Genomic DNA, 12168 nt, shown 5'->3' with positions numbered 1-12168 from the left:
AAGCAGGCTATTTCCAGATTTTGGTATATATTCTAAGTAGGCAAATATTTTATCAATACTTTCTTTAACTTTCCCAACACCATTCATAAATGCCTGCATTTAGCATTTACTTGTCATTCCTGATCTGAAATTGAAATTTTCTTCATTTTCCTTCTTGCTTGTACCATATCTGTGGGTGTTGAAATGGGTAAAGAAAAGAACTTCCAAAAGCACTGCCTAGAAAACACGACCTCAAGAGTCTTCTAAGTGAGGGCTCTTTTGAGTGCTGGCACCAGAGACCTAACACAGATTACCGTAATCAAATATAGGAAACAGATTGGCTCAAACAGCTACATTGAAACAAGCCTCTGCCATGGCAGAATCCAGGGATTCCAGCACCACACAGTTTTGTTTCTGCATTCTTCGGTTTTGCTTTCCTCTGTGTTGGCTTCATTCTCTGACAGGGCTTCTCCATGGACTGCCTATGTGCACATGTGTATCATTCTTACAGTTCTGCATTTCAAGTAAGTGTGACTGACTGTTGTTTTCCCCAATGGTGATTAGTAATTTGCAGGGGGAAAAATGTACTGGCCCTGCTTGGCTCTCATGACTACTAGGGTTTGTGTAAGGAAGGCCACCTGATTGATGGGTCTCTCAGTATCACACTGAGTGGCGTAGTGGTATTTCTGAAAAAGAAAAGATGCACTCAGATAGGTATAGATGTCTTCTTAAGTAGGGCTTAAGTTTCCCATTGAAAACTGCTCTCCTTACTTTTGTTTCACTACCTAATATACCATAATTGAATTCAGTTGGGTTAACTTGCCTTCTTTTTTAGATGATGAAAACACTACTTCTGACAAGATTGAGTCATTTATATCCAGTGTAAATTAGATCAGAATGGTTTCTCCTATTATGTAGCTGGGATCACTTTTATTGAAGGATTGGGAATTTTGGCCGTGGGAAGGAAGGTGGGTATTTTGAAGCCTGGCAGTGTAGGAAAGTGGTAGATGGCATGGACTTTAGAAGTTATGTGGACCTAAGTGTGAGTCCTGGGACCCTGCCACTTCTAATCTATGTGACCTTAGTCAAGTCACTTAGTTTTTCAAAAGCCCATTTTTTAACCTGTAAAATGAAAATAATAATACCTACCTCATAGAGTGATTACGGAAATTAAGTGAAATCAACTAGGTAAAGCATTTATTACAATCCTTAGACATGGTGGGTGTTCCATAATATTATTATGGCGGCTGATATTATTACCACCGGTACTATTAATGATACTAATAAACACTGCCCTTTTGCTACTCCTGTTCCTGATGGTCCCCAGCTAGCTAGAATTAAGAGGTCAAAAGTGTTCTGTTCAACTAAGAACACATTAAATAAAATCTCACATTAAATTTTATAAACTAGTCTGGAAGTCTAACTACTGCTCATAACATTAGTTCTGTGGGGAAATTGGTTTAAATTTTTTTCAACTTAAAGTATATTTTTGTAATAGAATGCATTTTTCAATGAGATGTGCCTGTGTGTGTGTTAAAAATCATGTATAGCTCTTCTTGTGAGGGGCAGCCAGTCAAGTAAGTGAGGGTCAGAATCTGTTTAAAAATAAACAGTCAAAGTAGATTCTATCAGAATAAAGTATATTTGCAGGGGCTGCTAACTGCCATACAAAGTTGCATCATGATCTTATGGCTTGCTTGGGGAGTCTGCTCAACTTGGACTAATTAAGCTACAAATAAAATTTCAAGCATTTTCATTTTGTTTTTGTATTCAGATACTTAGCACTTCACTATAAAAGTCCTGCCATAACTTGTGGCCCTTTAGAGTGGTAGGCTAATTGAGTCAATATTAGGAAATGTTATAATAAGCAAAGAATTCCCCTTAATTTGAGACTGTGCGTTACGAAAACCGATCTCAATGAAAGCTACACAGATATGCCAGGATAAATGTACATAGCCACATAGATGGTGGGCAAGTCAGTCTATTGTCCTTGTTTTTATTAATAACGTACAGTACAGATGAACATTTTAAAAGCTATTCATATTCAGAGAATTTAGAATAATTGATACATATTTGAAAAAGATATTTACCACTTGCCACTGTTATCAAGGAGAATAAGTTTGTGGATAAATAATCTTAGACATACAGAGCTGTAATATTACTTTCTATATTAAAAAACTTGCTCTTGCCAGATCATGGCAGATGGAAGGCAGGACTATATTGCAGCTCTGGACAGAGCAGCGTGTGGTGGCTTGCATTGTGAATTTTAGCTCCAGATTGACTACAAGAACAAACCAGCAATCCCGGAGGATCCACAGACCCTCTGAAGGAAGCAGACTGCTCCTGCAGGACCCAGGAGACACCCCAAATACTGCAAGTGCCCCAACTGCGGAGGTGGGAAAGGGAGACCCTTTTCTCCCAAACACACACCTCCACTGGAGAAGCTGAAGGTCTTTTTGTGGGAGAAGTTTCTGACCTTAATTAGAGCTGAGTCCATTTAGAGAGCTGAACGAAATATAGGGGTGAAGGAAGCAGCAGAAAGGCCCTGGAGCTCGCTGGGTCCCCTAGCAAGGCCATTCCTGCATGACACCACAGGGATCCATCAGAATAGTGGCCAGCGGAGCAGGGGATAAAACTCCACAGAGAGAAGGAAATCTCTAGCTGAACTTTGTAACAATTTGAACAGGGTGAGAAGCCTCCTGGCCAGAACTCAGAGGAGGACACAAATCTGGTGTGCACACTCAACAGGTGAGGGAACCAAGCCCTTTTCTTTTACAGCTGGGAGGCAGATAGCCTGGGGCAAGTTTTCAAGCCTTTCTCGCCCACCACCTCGAAACAGACTTTGGGCTGTTGGGGGGCTCCGTGGGAGTGAGACTGGCCCTTTGGTTTGCATAAGAGCTGGGTGACGCCTGTGACTGCCAACTTTCCCCCACTTCCCTGACAACCTGCATGACTCAGCAGAGGCATCCATAATCCTCCTAGGTACACAGCTCTAGTGGCCTGGGAATCTCACCCCCTTCCCCATCAGCAACCGCAGCAATGACCCACCCAAGGAGAGTCTGAGCTCAGACATACCTAGCCCTGCCCCCCTCCATGGTCCTTCCCTACCCACCCTAGTAGCAGAAGACAACGGGTATATAATCTTGGGAGTTCTAAGCTCCTGTCTACCACTGGTCCCACTCCATACAACTATAGCTGATGGTCTCTGGAAAACGCCACCTCTTGGCAGGAGGCCAACCAGCACTAAAATAGAGCATTAAACCACCAAAGCTAAGAACCCTCACGGAGTCCATTGTACACCCCACCCCCCAGTCCCCCCTCCCCTGCTACCTCCACTGGAATAGGCGCTGGTATCCACGGAGAAGAGACCCATAGATGGTTCACATCACAGGATGTGATATTGTGCAGACAACCCCCAGTACCAGCCAGGAGCTGGGTAGACTTGCTGGGTGGCTAGACCCAGAAGACAGTAATCACTGCAGTTCAGCTCACGGGAAACCACGTCCCTAGGAAAATGGAGAGAGTACTACATCGAGGGAACACCCCGTGGGACAAGAGAATCTGAACAACAGCCTTCAGCCCTAGACCATCCCTCTGACAGAGTCCTTACCTAAATGAGAAGGAAGCAGAAAACCAGCTCTGGTAATATGACAAAACAAGGCTCTTTAACACGCCTCCCCAAAATCACACTAGTTCGTCAGCAATGGATCCAAACCAAGAAGAAATCCCTGGTTTACCTGAAGAAGAATTCAGGAGGTGAGTTATTTAGGTAATCAGGGAGGCACCAGAGAAAAGTGAAGCCCAATGCAAGGAAATCCAAAATACAATACAAGAAGTGAAGGAAGAAATATTCAAGGAAATAGATACTTTAAAGAAAAAACAATAAAAACTTCAGGAAACTTTGTACAAACTTACAGAAATGCAAAATGCTCCAGAAAGTCTCAGCAATAGAATTGAACAATTATAAGAAAGAAATTCAGAGCTCAAGGACAGGTCTTCAAATTAATCCAATCCAACAAAGACAAAGAAAAAAGAAAATATGAACAAAGTTTCCAAAAAGTCTAGGATTACGTTAAACAACCAAACCTAAGAATAATCGGTTTTCCTGAGGAAGAAGAGAATTCTGAAAGCTTGGAAAGCCTATTTGATGGAATAATCCGGGAAAACTTCCCCAGCCTTGCTCGAAACGTAGACGTCCAAATACAAGAAGCACAAAGAACACCTGGGAAATTCATCACAAAAAGATCGTGACACACTGTCATCAGGTTATCCAAAGTTAAGACGAAAGAAAGAATCTTAAGAGCTGTGTGACAGAAGCACCAGAGGAAACACTGTCGGATTAACAGCAGATTTCTCAGCAGAAACCCTATAAGCTAGAAGGGATTGGGGCTCTATCTTCAGCCTCTTCACACAAAACAATTAGCCAAGAATTTTATATACAGCAAAACTAAGCATCATATATGAAGGAAAGATAGTCTTTTTCAGAAAAACAAATGCTGAGAGAATTCACCATTACCAAGCCACCACTACAAGAATTGCTAAAAAGAGATCTAAATCTGGAAACAAATTCTGGAAACATGTTAAAACAGAACCGCTTTAAAGAATAAATCACACAGGACCTATAAAACAAAAATACACATTAAAAAGCAAAAACAAAAAAACAAAGTACGCAGGCAACAAAGAGCATGGTGAATGCAATGGTACTTCACATATCAATACTGACATAGAATGTAAATGGCCTAAATGTTCCACCTAAAAGATGCAGAACCACAGAATGGATAAGAACTCTCAACAAACTATCTGCTGCCTTCAGGAGACTCACCTAACACATAAGGACTCACATAAACTGAAAGTAAAGGGGTGGAAAAAGGCATTTCATGCAAATAGACACCAAAAGCAAACGGGAAGCTATTCTTATATCAGACAAAACAAACTTTAAAGCAACAGCAGTTAAAGACACATTATATAATGGTAAAAGACCTTGTCCAACAGGAAAATACCACAATCCTAAACATATGCACCTAACACTAGAGCTCCCAAATATATAAAACAATTACTAATAGACCTAAGAAATGAGATAGACAGCAACACAATAATAGTGGAGGACTTCAGTACTCCACTGACGGCACTAGGCAGGTCATCAAGACAGAAAGTCAACAAAGGAACAATGAATTTAAACTCTACCTTGGAACAAAGAGACTTAGCAGATACATACGGAACATTTTATCCAACAACCACAGAATGTGCATTCTGTTCAACAGTGCATGGAACTTTCTCCGAGATAGACCATGTGATTGAGGCCGTAAAATGAGCCTCAATAAATTTAAGAAAATTGAAATTATACCAAGCCACTCTCTCAGACCACAGTGGAATAAAACTGGAAATTGACTCCAAAAGGAACCTTAAAAAATGATGCAAACACATGGAAATTAAATAACTTGCTCCTGAATGAGCATTGGGTAAAAACGAAATCAAGATGGAAATTAAGAAATTCTTTGAACTGAATGACAATAATGACACGACCTATCAAAACCTCTGGGATACAGCAAAGGCAGTGCTAAGAGCAAAGTTCATTGCCCTAAATGCCTAAATCAAAAAGACTGAAAGAGCACAAACTGACATTCCAAGGTCACACCTCAAGGAACTAGAGAAACAAGAACAAACCAAACCCCAACCCAGCAAAAGAAAGGAAATACCAAGATCAGAGCAGAACTAAATGAAATTGAAACAAATCAGTACAAAAGATACATGAAACAAAAAGCTGGTTCTTTGAAAAGATAAATAAAACTGATAGACCATTAGCAAGCTTAACCAAGAAAAGAAGAGAGAAAATCCAAATAACCTCACTAAGAAACAAAACAGGAGATATTAACAGCTGACACCCCTGAACTACAAAAGATCATTCAAGGCTATTTTGAACACATTTATGCACATAAACTAGAAAACCAAGATGAGATGGAGAAATTTCTGGAAAGATACAGCTCTTAGCTGCTTACATCAGGAAGAATTGGATTCCCTGAACAGACCAATAACAGGCAGCGAGTTTGAAATGGTAAGTTAAAAAATTACCGACAAAAAAAGTCTAGGACCAGATGGATTCACAGCAAAATTCTACCAGACATTCAAAGAATTGGTACCTATCCTTTTGACACTATTCCACAAGATAAAGAAGGAGCCCTTCCTAATTAATCCTATGAAGCTGGCATCACCCTAATACCAAAACCAGGAAAGGACATAACCAAAAAAGAAAACTACAGACCAATATCCTTGATGAACACAGATGCTAAAATCCTTTACAAAATACCAGCTAACCAAATCCAACAACATTTGAAAAGATAATCCACTATGATCAAGTGGTTTTCATACCAGGGATGCAGGTATGGCTTAACATACACAAGTCAGTAAATGTGATTCACCATGTAAACAGAATTAAAAACAAAAATCACATGATTATCTCCGTAAATGCAGAAAAAGCATTCAGCAAAATCCAGCATTTCTTACAGTTAAAACTCTCAGCAAAATCAGCATACAAGGGACCTACCATAATATAATAAAAGTCATCTGTGACAAACCCACAGCCCACATAATACTGAATGGGGAAAAGTTGAAAGCATTTCGTCTGAGAACTGGAACAAGACGAGGATGTCTACTCTCACCACTCCTTTTCAGTATAGTACTGGGAGTCCTGGCCAGAGCAATCAGACAAGAGAAAGAAATAAAGAGCATCCAAATTGGTAAAGAGGAATTCAGACCATCAGTGTTTGACGATATGATTGTTTACCTTGAAAACCCTAAGAACTCCTCCAGAAAGCTCCTGGAACTGATAAAAGAATTCAGCAGAGTTTTCGGATACAAGATTAATGTACACAAATCAGTAGGTATTCTATACACCAACAGCGACCAAGCAGAGAATCAAATCAAGAACTCAACCCCTTTTACAATAACAAATAAATAAATAAAATACTTAGGAATATACCTAACTGAGGAGTCAAAGACCTCTACAAGAAAAATTACAAAACACTACTGAAAGAAATCATAGATGACACAAACAAATGGAAACACATCCCATGCTCATGGTTGGGCAGAATCAATATTGTAGAAATGACCATACTACCAAAAGCAATCTACAGATTCAACAGAATCTCCATCAAAATACCACCAGCATTCTTCACAGAATTAGAAAAAACATTTCTAGCATTCATATGGAACCAAAACAGAGCCCTCATAGCCAAAGCAAGATTAAACAAAAAGAACAAATCTGGAGGCATCATACTACCTGATTTCAAACTATACTATAAGGCCATAGTCACCAAAACAGCATGGTACTGATATAAAAATAGGCACACAGACCAATGGAACAGAATAGAGAACCCAGAAATAAACCCAAATACTTATAGCCAACTTATATTTGACAAAGCAAACAAAAACATAAAGTGGGGGAACGGACACCCTTTTAAACAAATGGTGCTGGGATAATTGGCTAGCCACATGTAGCAGAATGAAACTGGATCCTTATCCCTCCCCTTATACAAAAAGCAACTCAAGATGGATTAAGGACTTAGACCTGACACTATAAAAATTCTAGAAGATAACATTGGAAAACCCTTCTAGACATTGGCCTAGGCAAGAATTTCATGACCAGGAACCCAGAAGCAAATGCAATAAAAACAAAGATAAATAGCTGGGACCTAATTAAACTAAAGAGCTTTTGCATGGCAAAAGGAACAGTCAGCAGAGTAAACAGACAAGCCACAGAGTGGGAGAAAATCTTCACAGTCTACACCTCTGACAAAGGACTAATACCCAGTATCTACAATGAAACTCAAATCAGTAAGAAAAAAACAATCCCATCAAAAAGTGGACTAAAGACATGATAGACAATTCTCAAAACAAGATACAACAAATGGCCAACAAACATACGCAAAAATGCTCAACATCACTAATGATCAGGGAAATACAAATGAAAACCACAATGCAGTACAACCTTACTCCCACAAGAGCAGCCATAATCAGAAAATCTGTGAACAGTAGATGTTGGCGTGGATGCAGCGATCGGGGAACACTTCTACTCTGCTGGTGGGCATGTAAACTAGTACAGCCACTGTGGAAAACAGTGTGGAGAGTCCTTAAGAACTAAAAGCAGAACTACCATTTGATCCAGCAGTCCCACTACTGGGTATCTACCCAGAGGAAAAGAAGTCATTATTTGAAAAAGACACTTGCACACACACATGTTTATAGCAGCACAATTCACAATTGCAAAGTCATGGAACCAACCCAAATGCCCATCAACCAACGAGTGGATAAAGAAACTGGTATATATGTCTGTGTGTGTGTGTGTGTGTGTGTATGATGGAATACTACTCGGTCATAGAAAGGAATGAATTAACAGCATTTTCAGTGACCTGGATGAGATTGGAGACTGTTATTCTAAGTGAAGTAACTCAAGAATGGAAAACCAACCATTGTGTGTTCTCACTGTTTTGTGGGTGCTAAACTGTGAGGACACAGAGGCATTAGAATGATACAGTGGACTTTGAGGACTTGGGGTGAAGGGGGGTGCGGTGAGGGATAAAAGACTACAAATATAATGCAGTGTATACTGCTTGGGTGATGGATGTACCAAAATTTCACAAATCTCCGCTAAAGAGCTTACTCATGTAACCAAATACCACCTCTACCCCCATAATTTATGGAAAAATAAATATGTTTAAAAAAAAAAAAACTTAATAGCCAAATCTGTTAACTCTGTGATTCTTGCTTTGGTTAATGTAGATTATTATCACATGATATTAAAGAGTCAGGATTATGGAGTTGATGTTTTACTGGTGCTTTTTTTTTCTTTTTTAAAGAAAAAGAAAAATGTTTATTATTTAAGGCTGTGCGCAGTACGTACTTATAATCAAACATCCCTTTTGCCGTTAGTCACAGAAATACTAAATATATGTATGAATGGCTTTTCACAGTCTATGTGATGACTGGAAAAATAGCTAATATAGTATATTCTAAATGATAAATCTTCATCTTCATATATAAAGGACATCATATTACTAATTTTCAAATTTATCAAGAAGACACTGAACAAAACCTTAAAAAAACGGATATTGTTTTAATGTGATGTATGATTTACTAAATTAAGCTTAGGAGCATTGCTGTAACTGTATTTCTCTCTTTCAATGTGTGCTTACATACAAATAACAACTTTGTGAGTGTTTTCTCCTTACAGATTTTCAGTAATTTATATCAGAAGTATATAATCAAGAAAGTTTAGTGTTTCTGTCACATAAATATTTTATTTATTCTAAAGTAAACCCTTTTGGCATTTTTTAATGTGGGGTTGCCTTATCAAATTTTGCATAGCCTACATTACAATCATAGAATTTTGAGTTTTGGAAGAGACTGTAAAATTCATTTCATTCATTCAGCATCCATTTGGTAGTAGTGTGCTTTGAAGACTTAGTAAGACATTAACACCTAGGATGACATTTATTACTTTGCATGTCATTGTATTAATATTTTACCCAAACAGTACATGAAATTACAGTACTTTTTTTCTGTTTCTTGCCAAATTATAAGTGGAGTTGAAAACAATTATTTTTTGGAGATATGGTCTTACCCTGTTGCCCACACTGGAATGCAGTGGTGTGATCTTGGCTCACTGCAACCTCCGCCTCCTGGGCTCAAGTGATCCATCCACTTCAGCCTCCTGAGTAGCTGGGACTTGAGTGCCACCAGTCCTGGCTAGTTTTTATTTCATTTTATATTTGTAGAGACAGGTTCTCACTATGTTGCTCAGGCTGGTCTCAAACTGAGCACAAACAATCCATCCGCCTCAGCCTCCCTGCGTGCTGGGATTACAGATGTCAGCCACCATGCTTGGCCCCAGAATTTTATTTTCTTTGAAATAGAAATTCATGGAAGGATTCTGCCACTTTATTCACCTTTCTGACAGTGCAGTAAAGTGCAGATTAAAGTATAGTTCCCTGTGAAATAGCCAATTACCCTTTGAGTAGAATCACGTAAAGAAGTACAGGGAGATCACATGACTTGCCTAGGTTATATATTGAGTCAGTAGGAGAAGTAGAAATACTAAGTGCAGATTCACAAGTCAGTTTAGCTCAGAGCTGTGGGTACTTTCCTTGTGGTTATTACCCGGAAGGCTTTACAACCACTGATGCCCCCTCCTGGCTCCCTCCTCTCACTTACACATATGCAGTCTTGATTATTTTGATAATTTTTCTACAACATTTATACACACCTCACACATAATTTTCATTGTTTTTTTAAACCTCAGTTTATAGCCTTAAATCAAGGTATACTCAGGAATATACATTGTACCCTTAAGCAGAAAGACCTTAATATTAGTTACAGCTGAAGACAGAGCTTAATTTTTAAGTACATTTTGGTTTTTCCCTTTCTGTATGCCTTTTATAGGTGTTCAGCTGTAGAAGCCAGTCTCTTGACTTTGCCTAATACTATAAAGAATTGCAAACATTGTATTGACATAATTGGTTGTTATGGAAGTCATTTTTAATAGAATGACCATACCTTATTTATTAAAAAATAATAGACTTTATTTTTTAGAGCAGTGTTAGGTTAACAGTAAAATTGATAGGAAGGTATAGAGATGTCCCATATATTCCTTTCCCCATGCATGCATAGCCTATCCAATTATCAGTATCCCCCGTTAGAGTGATATGTTTGTAATAATAGAAGAACCTATATAATTATCACTGAAGACCCCAGTTAATATTAGGGTTCACTTTTGGTGTCACACATTTCATGGATTTGGACAAGTATATAATGACAATATATCCACCATTGTAGTACCATATAGCATAATTTCTACTACACTGAAAATCCTCTACCCTCCTGTTCTGCATTTTCAGAAATGTCATATAGCTGGGATCTTTTCAGTATGAAGTCTTTTCAGATTTGCGTCTTTCACTTAGTAGTATGCGTTTAAGGTTTCTCTGTGTCTTTTCATGCATTGATAACTCATTTATTTTTAATACTAAATAATCTCTTGTCTCAAGGTACCACAGTTTATTCATTTACCTACTGAAGGACATCTTGATTGCTTCCAAGTTTTGCTAAGTATAAATAAAACTGCTGTACCTTCCATGTGCAAATTTTTGAATACATGTAAGTCTTCAACTCCTTTGGATAAATACCAGGAACATGTTTGCTGGATTGTATGGTAACAGCATGTTTAGTTTTGTGAGAAACTGCCAAACTGTCTTCCAAGGTGGTTATATCATTTTGCATTTCCAATAACAATGAAATGAGGGTTCTTGTTGCTCCACATCCTCACCAGCATTTGGTAGTGTCAATGTTCTAGATTTTGGCCGTTTTAGTAAGTGTGTAGTAGTTTCTCATTTCTGTTTTAATTTGGATTTTTCTACTGACATACAGTGTCTTTTTATATATTTATTTGGCATCTGTGTAACTTTTTTGATGAGGTATCTGTTTAGGTCTTTGGCTCACTTTTAAGCTGTGTTGTTTTCTTATTGTTGAGTTTTGAGAGTTCTTTATATATTTTGGATAACGTTCCTTTATATCGGACATGTCATTTACAGATATTCTCTCCTAGTCATCTTTGGCTTGTCTTTTTTATTCTCTTAACAGTGTCTTCCCCAGTATAGATTTTTTGTTTTTAATTTAATGAAGTCCAGCTTGTCACTGCTTTCTTTTATGGACTATAGCTTTGATATTGTATCTAAAAAGTCTGTTTGTTCAAAATAATAATGATTTGGATCTGTTAGATCAATTAAGAATGAAAAAAAGTAATTTTGCCTTTGTGTATTCTTTCCCTAATGCTCCCTCTTTATGTAGATGTGAGTTTCTGACCTATCTCCTTTAACATCTTTCTAAAGAACTTTAAAAAACATTTCTTGTGAGGCAGGTCCACTAGCCTAAAATTTTCTTGATTTTTATTTGCCTGAGAGGATATTTGTTTCTCCTTCACTTTTTAAAATAAACAGGGTCTCGTCATGCTGCCCAGGTTGGTCTTCAACTCCTGGGCTCAAGCAGTCCTCCCAAGTATCTGGGATTACAGGTATGTGGCACCATGCCTGGCTTTCTTCTTCACTTTTAAAGGGTGATTTCAAAGGGCACAGAATTTTAGGTTGGTGGGTTTTTTCCTCAACACTAAATATTTTACTCCACTCTTTTTGTATTTTTAATATT

The 12168-nt window shown here is 38.2% G+C and overlaps 1 protein-coding gene across 2 annotated transcripts in view; it reads left to right on the top strand.

Moving 5' to 3' along the window:
- Nucleotides 1-12168, top strand: part of COMMD10 (COMM domain containing 10) — a 222621-nt gene that overhangs the window by 123470 nt on the left and 86983 nt on the right. The gene's annotated exons all lie outside the window — the stretch shown is intronic.

The sequence above is a fragment of the Piliocolobus tephrosceles genome, chromosome 4 (genome assembly GCF_002776525.5).
Source record: "Piliocolobus tephrosceles isolate RC106 chromosome 4, ASM277652v3, whole genome shotgun sequence".
Lineage (NCBI taxonomy): Eukaryota > Metazoa > Chordata > Mammalia > Primates > Cercopithecidae > Piliocolobus > Piliocolobus tephrosceles.
Note: the sequence above shows the minus strand (reverse complement) of the source record. Positions and strands in the feature narration are given on the sequence as shown.